This window comes from Pelodiscus sinensis, chromosome 2 (assembly GCF_052426305.1).
Source record: "Pelodiscus sinensis isolate ZL-2025 chromosome 2, ASM5242630v1, whole genome shotgun sequence".
Classification (NCBI taxonomy): domain Eukaryota; kingdom Metazoa; phylum Chordata; order Testudines; family Trionychidae; genus Pelodiscus; species Pelodiscus sinensis.
This window is the reverse complement of record NC_143053.1, coordinates 160107759-160119858: the sequence shown is the minus strand read 5'-3', so window position 1 is coordinate 160119858 and position 12100 is coordinate 160107759. Positions and strand designations below refer to the sequence as shown.

Sequence of the window (12100 nt, the reverse complement as noted above, 5' to 3'; positions counted from 1 at the left end):
TCTAGAAAAACTTTTTTTGAAAGAGAATGTCCACACAGCAAAAGCACAACGAAAAAGCAATCTGCTTTTTCGAAAGATAGCGTCCACAATTATTGGACACTATTTCACATTTCAGTTGTGATTACTTTGGATGAAGTGGCCACAAGGGCACCTGTGCTTTTTCCTGGAGTCCTCTTCTTTAGAAAAAACACTCTTGTCAACATCCACACATGCCTTTGTCCAAAAAAGCTTTTTCGGAAAAAGGCATCTTCCTCAAAGAAAGTGGTTTACCAATGTTGGAAAAAAACCCCTCTGTTCTGTCAAAAGAACACAATAGCACTGTGGACATAAGTGTCGTTTATCGAAAAACTCTGTAGTATAGTCATACCCTCAGGAAAAAAAACTAATTTACTTGACATCCAGGCGTACAATTATAAGTTTTGAAAGAAGACTGCAAAAGTCACTACCACAAAATAGAGATGGAAAAAGAAGACAATGGTGATGACGATGGTGAACTATGTATAAAACAGTGTGTTTCAAACATGTAAAAAGTTTATTTAAAAGATTTGTGTTACTCAACCAATCCTATTCCCATTAAAGAAATGAGACTTTTGCCGTTGATCTCAAAGAAGCAGGGTAAGAATTTGTATGGGGTTCCACTTCTATATTGCTGGATACTGTCTATGGATGAGTCCAGATAGTGCCACCTGAGGTTTGCTAAACTCACCCTGTTAGAAATGTTTCCTGCTTCATATCTGATCTATGTTTTCTATGCTGAATTGGTACATTTTAATAACATTTTCTTCCTCCTCCTTGATTTGCATTAGTGCAGCACCAAAGCAGCACCAAATTCACTGCCATTTTTATATAGCATTGTATTTCAGATTCACTGAAAAGCTCCATATGACTGAGTCTTTTAGAGAGCTTATTGTATAGCATCTCTAAACATCTCACTGGTGTAACAAGTAGTACAGTAAGTGGGCATTAAGAATGAAAGAGTCATCTGTAGCCTTTTCTGATCTGAGAACTAATCCTCTTTATATGCAGAACTAAGCTGGGTTTCAGTCTCTGGATGAGAGGAGGGGCTGAAATAAACTTTATTCAGAGCAACATAACCAGTATGTAATATGCTATCTTATTTTCTTTCAGAAGCCTTTGTCACTATCTTAAAAAGCACTTGTATAGAGCCAACATGCTGATTAAAATTCATAAGGTCTTAACTTACCTGATTCTTTCACCAACTGTCAGGCTGTTTTTATCTGTCTCCACAATCTCATTTACACATGAAAATTGGTTACTTTTGAATGTGGTAAATATAAAAATGATGTCAATTTGATTTCTCTGTTTATCTCCTTCTTTGTCAATCACATCATCTATGTTTTGCATTTGCAGTCTGGAGATTCTCCTGTTTTGTCCCACTTTTTTTTTCTATAAAAAATAAAGTATTGAAACATATTACTGACAAACCCCTTAGATTACCACATACTGATAAGCAGATGTGACATTATGTATGTCAGAGCTCCTTCTACTCCAACTAGCTCTTTGGCTTCATCAATAAGATGAAATAAATTCATGGTGGTTTTTTTGGTTTGTTTTCTGCAGTCTCATTATCTCTGCAGCTTCTCAAAATGTGAAATCCTTTCATTTCTTAGTCACAAAAACTCTGTTGCCTATTGAAACTTTGGGGCTGTTGTTGTTCAAGGCGCTTTCAAAGCTCATGTGAAAAACATGAAGTTAGGAAATACTGAGAGATAAAATAAAATTAATATGAACACTCATGATGGTGCATAAAAAACAACAAAACAAAAAACAAAACAAAACAAAAACAACAACATAACCCCCCTGCATTTATTAAGGGCCTGAGCCAAAATCTGGGGCATGACTCTATAGGCCAATCTTGACCTTTCTGAAGTCAGTGAGATGTTGGCCACTGATTTTAAAGGGAATAGGATCTCATGTAGATTACCAGGATTAGAACAATTTTGCAACTTTTTTTTCTCACTATAATTATAATTGGCATCTAGCTGGCATATGTAGTCCTTATCTAACAATAAAGATCTACAGTTAATTATTTAAAAATACTGTGAATAATGACCTTCCAAAGCCAAAAACTTGTTGAATATTTAATTAATTAAGCTTTGCAACTGATGTGAGATTAGTATTATGCCTATTTTATAGATAGTTTGACAGATAAACAAGGGATCATTTTATCTGTTTCCCACTCTTTGGAATATCCTATTTCTTTGTCCTTCTAGTTAAGCCCCACTCTTTCCTCTTACTCTCTGCTGAGTGTAGATACTCATCCTGGGACCCAATCCAAAGTGGCTTTCTGCATCACTTATCCCTGCAGGAGGTTGAGTTGTGTTGCCTAGGTAACATATTGCACTGATGTTCCTTAGTGTAGACATATCCTTAGTCGCGTCTCATGGAAAAAGAAAAGAATTATAGAACCTTGGTAACATTTCCTTTGTACCCTACTATGAATTATAGAGTTTGCTGATCATATTGGCCATATCCAAACTAGCACTTCTCCCCTGGCTTTTGCAGCTATATAATGCAATGGTGGGTAAAGTGATGAAAATTCTTTGTCTATATATATCCCAGGAGGAATAAAGATACACAAGCTACAAACCATACATTGGCTTCATATCTACTGGGAAACTAGATACCACCCATGAATTAATATGAAGAATTAGGACTTTCAGGTAGCAGTATTTCTCCCCTCTCCATTGCACTGTAGATCTGTTTTACAGGGCAGAAGATAGATTGATATTCTTATAGTAAAATTACCTCACATCAACCTTTTTTTTTCTTCCTTGTAAAATAGGCGAGGAGGAGAGCATGTCATGTGGGGTACAAGTTCCCCATATCCACTTTTAGATGTTCCTCACATGACCCCTTCATAGCACATGGATCCTTAATATCACCTAACATGCTGCAGATGAGACTTTGAAATGGTCACATATGATGTACTTTGAGGAGAGCTAAAAGAATATTATGGACGTGCTGCACCCACCCCTTCCATGCTGTGTTCGTTTTCCTCTGCCAATGTTACCAAGAGAATATTCTCCCCTTTATAATTATTTGTCAGGCTGCCACACCCTAAGATGATAATGTCATTCAACATTTTATTAAAATTATATTGTTGTCACCAAGCCTTTTATGAGTTGTTAACCATTAAAAGGACATTCTCATGGTTGTATGTCTATAATTCAACCTGATATCTTGTAGCTTGTTATAAAATTTATGTTATTTATTTGTGTGGTTTTTTAAAAAAAAATCCCAATCCTCTTTTTAAATGAAAGCAAATAATGTCATTGGTTCAGTGCTTACCAGCAACTTAGTGTGCATGTACAAATGAAAACAAATATAAATTGTTAAGGAGTCACATTCTATCTCCAAGCCCCTACCGGTTTATTTTAGCTGCCCCCTTCCCATTTTAAAATGATAAATACTTTGGTATTGCCATTTAAATAATCCATTTGTATTTCATTAATAATATGAATTACAATTAACGTTGTATTGATTTGGGAGTAATATGTAATTGGGAAGTGTCGAGGGGCGCGTCTCCCCCGTGTTGGGTTACATGCGTTCCCTTAAAGCAACGCCCCACAGTTCAGGCCCCTCTATCAGGGTATATACGGCCCTTGTTTCCTGACCTACACTTTCTCCCAGTGGCCTACCTCGCTGCAGGGCTCTCTCTGCCTTTATACTCTGGCTCTGCTGGCAGCATGCTCAGCAGAGCTGGCTGGGCGGGGCCTTCTCAGCCAGCTGGGCCTGGGCTACTCCCTGCCCTTCAGTACGGGGCCTGTCCGCCCCATCACAGGGAAGGCTAATTCATTTTAAAGTGAAGAGGCATTTGACTTTTCTATCATAACCATCAAAATGAGTATTTTGTTGTGGAGATGATAGAAAAAAAATGAGTCACTTATAATATTACATTTTAAATTGTATTTTCTTTTTCCATGAATTGAATGGTCTGCTTCCATGAATGTTTGTACTGTGAATGATGAGAGAGGGGCTACAGGTGTGATGTTCTAGTGGGAATACTGGCCAACATTTTTAAAGGTGGTTAGTGAGTATGGATGCCTCACTGTTTTGTTGCCCATCTTGAGACACCTCAAAAGCGCCTGATTTTTCCAAGTCCTTTCAGAAAATCAGACCCTTTTAAAATCAAGTTGGGCATCAGAATGTTGAGGCACCCAATACCATTAATGACTTTGGACAATTTAGGCACCTGTACCAAACTTTCCCTCATGTTTGGAGTTGTTTGGCTCTGAGGCCTCCTATTCAGACTCATTACAGAAAAGTGGCATAACCCAGTTACCAACTTATAATGGTCAAGGTGTGGTTGGGGAAAACTGATCCTTACGTACTTATGTATATGTAGGGCTCCACCAAATTCACTGCCATGAAAAAATGTCATAGACCACAGAATCTGGTTCCCCCCTTATGAAATCTGGCCTTTTATGTGCTTATACAGATTTCACAGGGGAAAGACCAGATTTCTCAGCATTTCTCAAATTGGGGGGTCCTAATCCAAAAGGGAGTTGCTGGGGAACCACAAGATTATATTAGGTATGTCATGATACTGCCATGCTCACTTCTATGCTGCCTTCAGAGTTGCTAGCTAGAGTAGTGGCAGCTGCTGATTGACAGCCCTGCTCTGCAGACAGCTTTGCAGAAGGAAGGATAGCAATGCCATACCGTGTCATCCTTACTTCTGCAATGCTGTTGGTAGCAATTCTGTCTTCAGACAGGGCTCCTGGCCAGCAGCCACTAGTCTCCAACTGCTCGGCTGTGAGGGCAGTGCCTCCGCCTACAGCAGCACAGAAGGTAGCGGTAGCACAACATGCCGCAATAAATAATCTTGGGGTATTCCCAACTCCTTTTTGAGTCAAGATCTCAGAATTATTACATCATGAAATTTCAGATTGAAATAGATGAAATTGTGAATGTTATGGTTTTTAAAATCCTATCATTATGAAATTGATCAAAATGGATTGTGAATTTGTTAGGGTCCTATGTATGTGTATGTAGGAATCACAGAAGTCAGTATTGGCTGTTCAGGCTGTTTAGCTGAAAATGTTGATGTTTTTATCAAAAGTATGAATGCTGGGGTGGTTTTTGTCTATAAAATATTCAGTTTTCTGAGGAAATGATCAAAACTATTCTAGGAAATGAGATATTCTGTGAAAAATTTTGTTTGATTCAAAACCCAAATTTCTGTCAAAATCAACCTTCAATGGAAAGCTTTGGACCTGAGTTAACATCTATATGTCCATACAATATCTGCACTCATCCCCAAACTTTGTATGTTCTCCATCTTCTTAAACAGTGTGCTAGGGCAAGGAAGTCATCTACCTCAGTGTTCGTACAGTATCTGTATTACACGAGGGTCCTGGTCCGGTCCTAAATGAAACCTTTAGGCTCAGGCCCAGCCAAAGGGTTTGCGGGGCCCAAAGCAGGACACTGGGAGCAGGACCCTGGGCCTGGCCAGTGGATGGTGAATATTCAGCAGTGCAGTGTCCTGAAAGCGCAAGGCCCAAAGCATTTGCCTTGCTCGCCTTGCTCACCTTGCTCGCCTTGACCTAGGGCCAGGCCTGTTTGGGCACTTCTGAAATTGCCCCTTCAGGGCCCTGCTGAGCCTGCCAGGTTTGGTCAGTGAAATCCTGCTGCTCCTGCTCCAGGCACCAGTCCAGAAACAATTAGAGACTATAACAATCTACTTTCTTCAGCTAGTGTTTGAGCAAGCTGTTGAAGATGGATGCTGAAATGTACTCTGTGCTGTTTCAGTCATCCAAGCAGTAGCCTGCTCCTGAATCCTCAGCTGGATCATTTTTATTCTTATCATCTAACAAATGTGTGTAGTGCCTAAGATGGGATGAAAATACATTTCTCTTCCTCTAATTGTACTTTATTTTTTTCAAAACAGAACAGTGGTCCCAGGTTCCTCATTGTTACCATCTCTGCTGCTCCTTTGTTCCCCTCTGCATATACAGTAAGTATTCATTTTTATAATTCAGTTCACTAAGACTCCCACTGCACTTACATATGCAATACTGAAATTGTTGTTAATTTACATTACAGCCGTGCTTGAGGTTCACATCACAGTCAGCCCCTCCTCTACTCTGCTAGACACTGCATAAATACGCAACGAGAGACGGATCCTGTCTTGAAGAGTTAGCATTCTAAAAAGACAAAGACAGACAAGTGTGGGAAGAAGGAAGTATCACTATCACTACTTCAAAAGTAAGAAACTGAGGCCCAAAGCACAGTCCTCTTGATTCCACCTCCCCCCCAGTGCCTAATACTCATGACTTCAATGAGTCTATCTGCATGCTTCTATGCTTTGCTGGATTAAGACCAGGGCACTCAGCCTACTTGTGGGATCAAGCTCTAGGGTCCTATTTATATGATAGCATTTATTTTAGGACAGAAAGATATGGGCCTGATCCCCATAATGAATCTGCTCTGGTGGTCCTTCAAGGTCACGTGGAGCAGTAATGCAGTCAACAGTTTTCTGTACAGATATAGATGCTTCTCATGCCGATCTCTTTGAAGAATCAGGGCCTACACTCTGTATCATTGGTATCTGAACCCTGAATGGGTGAGCTTTATATATGTCTCCATGGGTATGTCTACACTAGCCCCCTAGTTCGAACTAGGTAGGCTAATGTAGGCATTCGAAGTTGCAAATGAAGCCCGGGATTTAAATATCCCGGGCTTCATTTGCATCTCCCCGGGCGCCGCCATTTTTAAAGTCCCTTAGTCCAAACTCCGTGCCCACAGCTACACATGGCACAGAATAGTAGTTCAGACTAAGGGACTTTTAAAAATGGTGGCGCCCAGGAAGATGCAAATGAAGCCTGGGATATTTAAATATTTAAATGAAGCCCGGGATATTTAAGTTCGAACTAGGGGGCTAGTGTAGACATACTCTATCTTCCATAAAGTTGTGTGTGCACATAGATAATGATTTTGTGAAAGATGCCAGTAGTTAATACTTAGTCTATTTAGCATTATTCAGGTTGTAATATGTGATTTGAAAATCTTATTTTTTTAATTAAAAGCAATTAAGCTTTTTTATGTCATAGTATTGAGAACATGGATGCTATGGTGTTAGGGGAGTGATGAAGTATAACAGATTGCACTCGGTGGCACATTAAAGTAACACTCTCCCCTTTAAAAAAATATTGAGCTAGAGGAGTGATACTCACACTGAAGCTCACATGACACTAATTGCTCTTTAATGTCTCCTGTGGCTCTTTGCAGTGGATGATATTAAAACATTGTGTGATTTGATTATAAACCAGCCAGGATGCTTTTACTATGTTATTAACTAATTGATGTTGATAAAATAATAATGCTTGGTCAGTTATTTTGCTATGAGAAAATATTTCCTCATCATACTATTTAAAGATGAGTATATAGTACTATCATAAACACAACAATGAATTCATACTCCTGTGACTCTCTTGGGTAGTGTTGATCTCTAAGTTGGATCCTGAACCAATTTACACTATTATGGGTGGCCCATATTATACTGTAGTACATTAAAAGTAAGGTATTTCTTTTTTTAAAAAAACTTTCTTCTCCTCTGCCCTTTGAAGTCCTCTGAGTTACATCTCTACTTGAGATGTTCTCAGCCTATAAAAGCTACAGCTCATTTTGCATAAAGATGTATAATTTTATGGTACTATGTGTGGGTTGTATTGCCTTACTCAACAAAAGTTGGGGTCAACCTCAACCACTTAAGTTTTAAGAAGTTCCCAGTGCTATGGACAGAGATTTCTGCTCAGTGATTAATGGGCTGGCCTAGCCCATGATTTGGTTCAAAGCTGCACACCTCACATTTATTGCATTCTAGTGTGAGAAAATACTGATTTTCATTTTTTTAAGCAAGTAACCTCTGCTCTTGTAAAAAAGTATAGCTCTCTCTTAACCCAGAAAATGGAGAAAGGGTAGATGTGGCCAGCTTACCACTTTATTTTGCCATAATTCATTATGAAGAGTAAGCCACACACCAGAAGGATAAATAAAAAGAAAAAATGAATAACAAAAAAGAAATATCAGTATGTTACCAACATAAGAATAAGATAAGATGGAGCAGGTTCCATGAATGTACCAGACTAGATAGACAGAAGCTTTAGATTATCTAGATGACCAAAAAAGTCATATCTAATTTCTATGATCGCATTAAATTTTGGACTATGCAGCTTTATACACCCTTGTTCTCCTATATGGATTACTTGCAGCTTGTGTCCATGTACATAGGTGTGAATGTGGCCACATCTCTGCTTACTTCCTCCCTGGGGTTGGGGCAAGGGACAAGGGAAAGGAGGTCTTGGCTCCATGTTCTTTATTCACTGGTCAGAGAAGTTCAGCTAGTGCAGGTAGGGATAATTATTTACCATTGGTAAAGACTAGCAATAAATTATTGTCCCCATGCAGCAAGGAGGAAGCAGGGGTGGAAATGTGACTGAGATTTGTCTATGAGTCAACATGACTCCTAGGCCAGTACAACTCATATACCATCCTCTGCTTAGAACCATGCCTAAAGTTAGAAACTGGCCCTGTGAGCATGAAATCTCTCTTTTGCGGTTTAAAAATAAATAAATAAATAAATAAATAAAATCACTGCAGCACCATAAAGCAATGGGAGTACAGCCAAGCACAGTAATTTCAGGTTAATAAAAACAGTCTTATAACAAGTTTGAAAAGCAAAACAATAACATTCTTCAAGGAAAAAATGTCCCCCCAAATAGCTTTTCTTCCCACAATAGGATTTAATTCTGCCATTCTGGTGGTGCAATCATTTTGGAAGTCCCCCTTTTTCTAATAAGATATTTCTGCAAATGATATTTTTGGGGCCATAACAGTCATTTTGAGATGATAAAATGTCATCTCAGAAGTACATTCTGGTAACTCTTTCCCATCTAAGTGTTATAATTCTCATACTGTCTCTGTGCAGCCATTTCAGTGTTTGAGCTTATTTCCATGTAAAAATCCTAGGCCAGTCACAGACACATATTTCTCACTAATAAATAGGCCAACTTGAAAGGAATGCAAAGGAATTTCATTCACATTTATTCGTTTCCCATCATCCCTTCATGTCACAATAAGATAGAAGTCACTCAGGTTAATCTATCTAAAGGCACATCTACACAGCAGGGCTAAAGCCAAAATAAGCTATGCAACTTGAGCTATGTCAATTGCGTAGCTTAAGTCAAAATAGCTTATTTCGGCTTTTGGCGCTGTCTACACAGCAGGAAGTCTAAGGTAGAGCACTCTTCCTCCGACTTCCCTTACTCCTTGTAAAATGAGGGTTACAGGAGTCAGAGTAAGAAGTCCTCCCACTTGACATTATTTTGACATTATGTCAAAATAACTGCTTGTAGTGTAGATGCGGACTATAGTATAGTTATATTGTCTTCAGAAAAGTGCAATATGAAACAACAAAGACAATATAAAAACTTTCATTTACCTTGAAAATGTGTATATGAAGCATTTCATCCACCTGCCTGTTTTTTAATAGATTAATGCTTCTGTACAGAATGTCATGAGAACTACTGACGTAGTGGAGACAAAGTTTAGTATTCTGAGGCTGAGTTGGCTGAAAGCATTAAATAGCTGAAGATGCATGATCTAGAGCTTAAGTATAGAAAATAAGGATTCATGATTACTACTTATTCTGCAATATGCTTTCTATAGAATCTTTTGATCACTTGATGTCTTTCTGTCTCAGTTTCCCCACCTGTAAAACAAGTAGAATGCTCAGCTACCTCACAGCCATGTTGCAAAGCCTACTTCATTGTTGCATGTAAAAAGTAATAAGTTCCTTAGAGATAAGGTGTGGGAAATAATGACATTCTCTGCATTTTTATATGAGCATCATATTCATCTTAGTTGACCTGTTTTGATAGTCTCCTTATTTATGGTATGGTCCAATCTAAATTAATGGTGAAGAATGAGGTTTCACTCATGGGAAAGTGTGGAGTATTTTTTCTTGGAAAGAGTATCCGCAGAAGACTGGAGATATAGCTGCACTCTAAAAGGAAGACCTGTGGCATTGAGTCTTTGAAGCTGGCTCAATTGATTTGGGCTTACAGGGCTTTAGCTGCAATGCTAAGAATATCAGCATAGATATTTGGGCTCAGGCTGATGCCTGGACTCTGCAAACTGGGACTGGGATAAGGCTCAGAGTCCCAGCTCCAGTCCAAGCCTGAACAGTTATATTGATATTTTTAGACCCACAGCCTGCATGGCCATCAGTTGCGCTGTGCTCTGAGACTCAGTGCTGCAACTCTTTTATTGCCTTAAGTATAACCTGCCCTTGAGCCACAATAGAGGTCAGATGCTTACCAAGACATGGGCACTTTGAAACAAGTGACAACAGAAGTACAAGCACATATCCTAGATTTTAGGTGAGATGTTGAAAATTCTCTGGGGGATTTAGGAGCCACAAGGACCATTGATGTTCAGTGAAACTGATGAGCATATGTCACATAGGGACAGCTTTCTAGAAGCATTTCAGTGGGAGTTAGGCAGCTAAACACCTTTAAAAATTTTGGGCCTTAACCATTTTTTTGTAAATCCCAATCTTTCTGTTTTACGTATGACAGATTAATGAGAGACCCTTATGAGGTAATGGCTGTTTTGGATATTTTAAACTACATTGTGTCCAATGAATAGCACTATTAAGTGGGTTAATACATACTAGTGGTCAGTTCATCAAGTTGATATGCAGTGGTGAAAATGATTATTGAATGTCTTCATTTAAATTTAAAACGGCATACCAAAAGATACCTGCAATTACTGCTATAGCTTGCCATGATTTTATGCATCATATTCCCAGTGAAATTATTAGTAATTTTAATTTTATTAAGACTGCCTTTACTGGTTGTAAAACTTAATATTTGTTAAGTTCTCATTTTTAATAATAAAATAACTGTTAGTAATGCATATCTATATTGCTCTATGAAAACATCATTACAGAAAACCCAACTGTGTATTTATTATTCGAGCCACTGTACAGATATGGAAAAGATAGAATTCCTACCTCTACAGACTTTAATAACATTGATAATCTCAATCCACCATCATGTTGCTAACAATAATTCCTTATTCCTTTCAAAATTACCTATTGAGCTATATTCACCACTGAGTAAAGCTCCAGAATATACAAAAGGATATGAAAACTGTTGTGTTGTTGTTTCTTGAAAAGAGCCTATATAACACTAAAGCTAACAGACCCACAACTATGATAATATGGCCTCAGTTACAATAATAATAAACTCAAATTTCACAGTTAAAGGATCTTAAAGTGCTTTGGGTAAATAAAAGAAAATCAAAATAGCTTTTAAATCTCTTAGTTTGGCTTTGCAAGCCTAAGAGAACAAGTTATTTGCACATATTAAATTCTCGTGGGCTTCCTATTTGAAAGGAAAGATAACTCTGTTAATTTCCACTATCTCCAATCAGTAGCAGAATGAAATATTCCCTGCTGCAAGAAGTTTGTAGTTAGAGGATAATATCATGTAATTTCAAACTCAGTTTATAAACATGTGAGGTTGTGATGGGGTAATCTGACCCCTTATGGGTGGTATTAAAACCTGCTCTTTATGAACAGTTGATTATCCATTGTTACCAAATTGTATGGTAGAGATCACTGTTCTGAATTAACATGGCTGTGGAAACTGCTTATAGGAGCTTTGATATGAGAGATTTAAAGATGGAGAGTATAAATCAATGTACTACAGTTAAGAAATAGCTGCAGGAGTTGATAGGTCAAAGGTTTCCTATTTGTTGATTGAATTGCAACCAGCTTGACACTTGTTCAATTATTTTGATCAGCTGGTCACAATTTAAAAGTCGAGTGTATGCATCCATTACCAATTCACGTCATCCTCAGACTATACTGAACTAAACTGCTTCAAGAGAGTGTGAACATTAGTACCCATGGTGTATGAAATTCCACTGACTGCAATGTTAAGGTCCCCAAAATCTATAATTTATTTAATCTGTTTTGAATGGTAAATGCTAAATGATCTGGTAACTCCTCATGGATGAGCTAGTTGCTTTGGAGCATAGTATTCACCTGATATAGGAAATGTCTGTA

General features: G+C 38.2%; 1 long non-coding RNA gene across 3 annotated transcripts in view; it reads left to right on the top strand.

Moving 5' to 3' along the window:
* The window catches only part of LOC149525365 (uncharacterized), a 263765-nt gene that overhangs the window by 94113 nt on the left and 157552 nt on the right, over window positions 1-12100 (top strand). For all 3 annotated transcript variants that reach the window (XR_016348914.1, XR_016348916.1, XR_016348915.1), the window contains exons 2-3: window positions 5915-5980; window positions 6070-6231. This is a non-coding gene — a long non-coding RNA (uncharacterized LOC149525365). The remainder of the gene's footprint in view (window positions 1-5914; window positions 5981-6069; window positions 6232-12100) is intronic.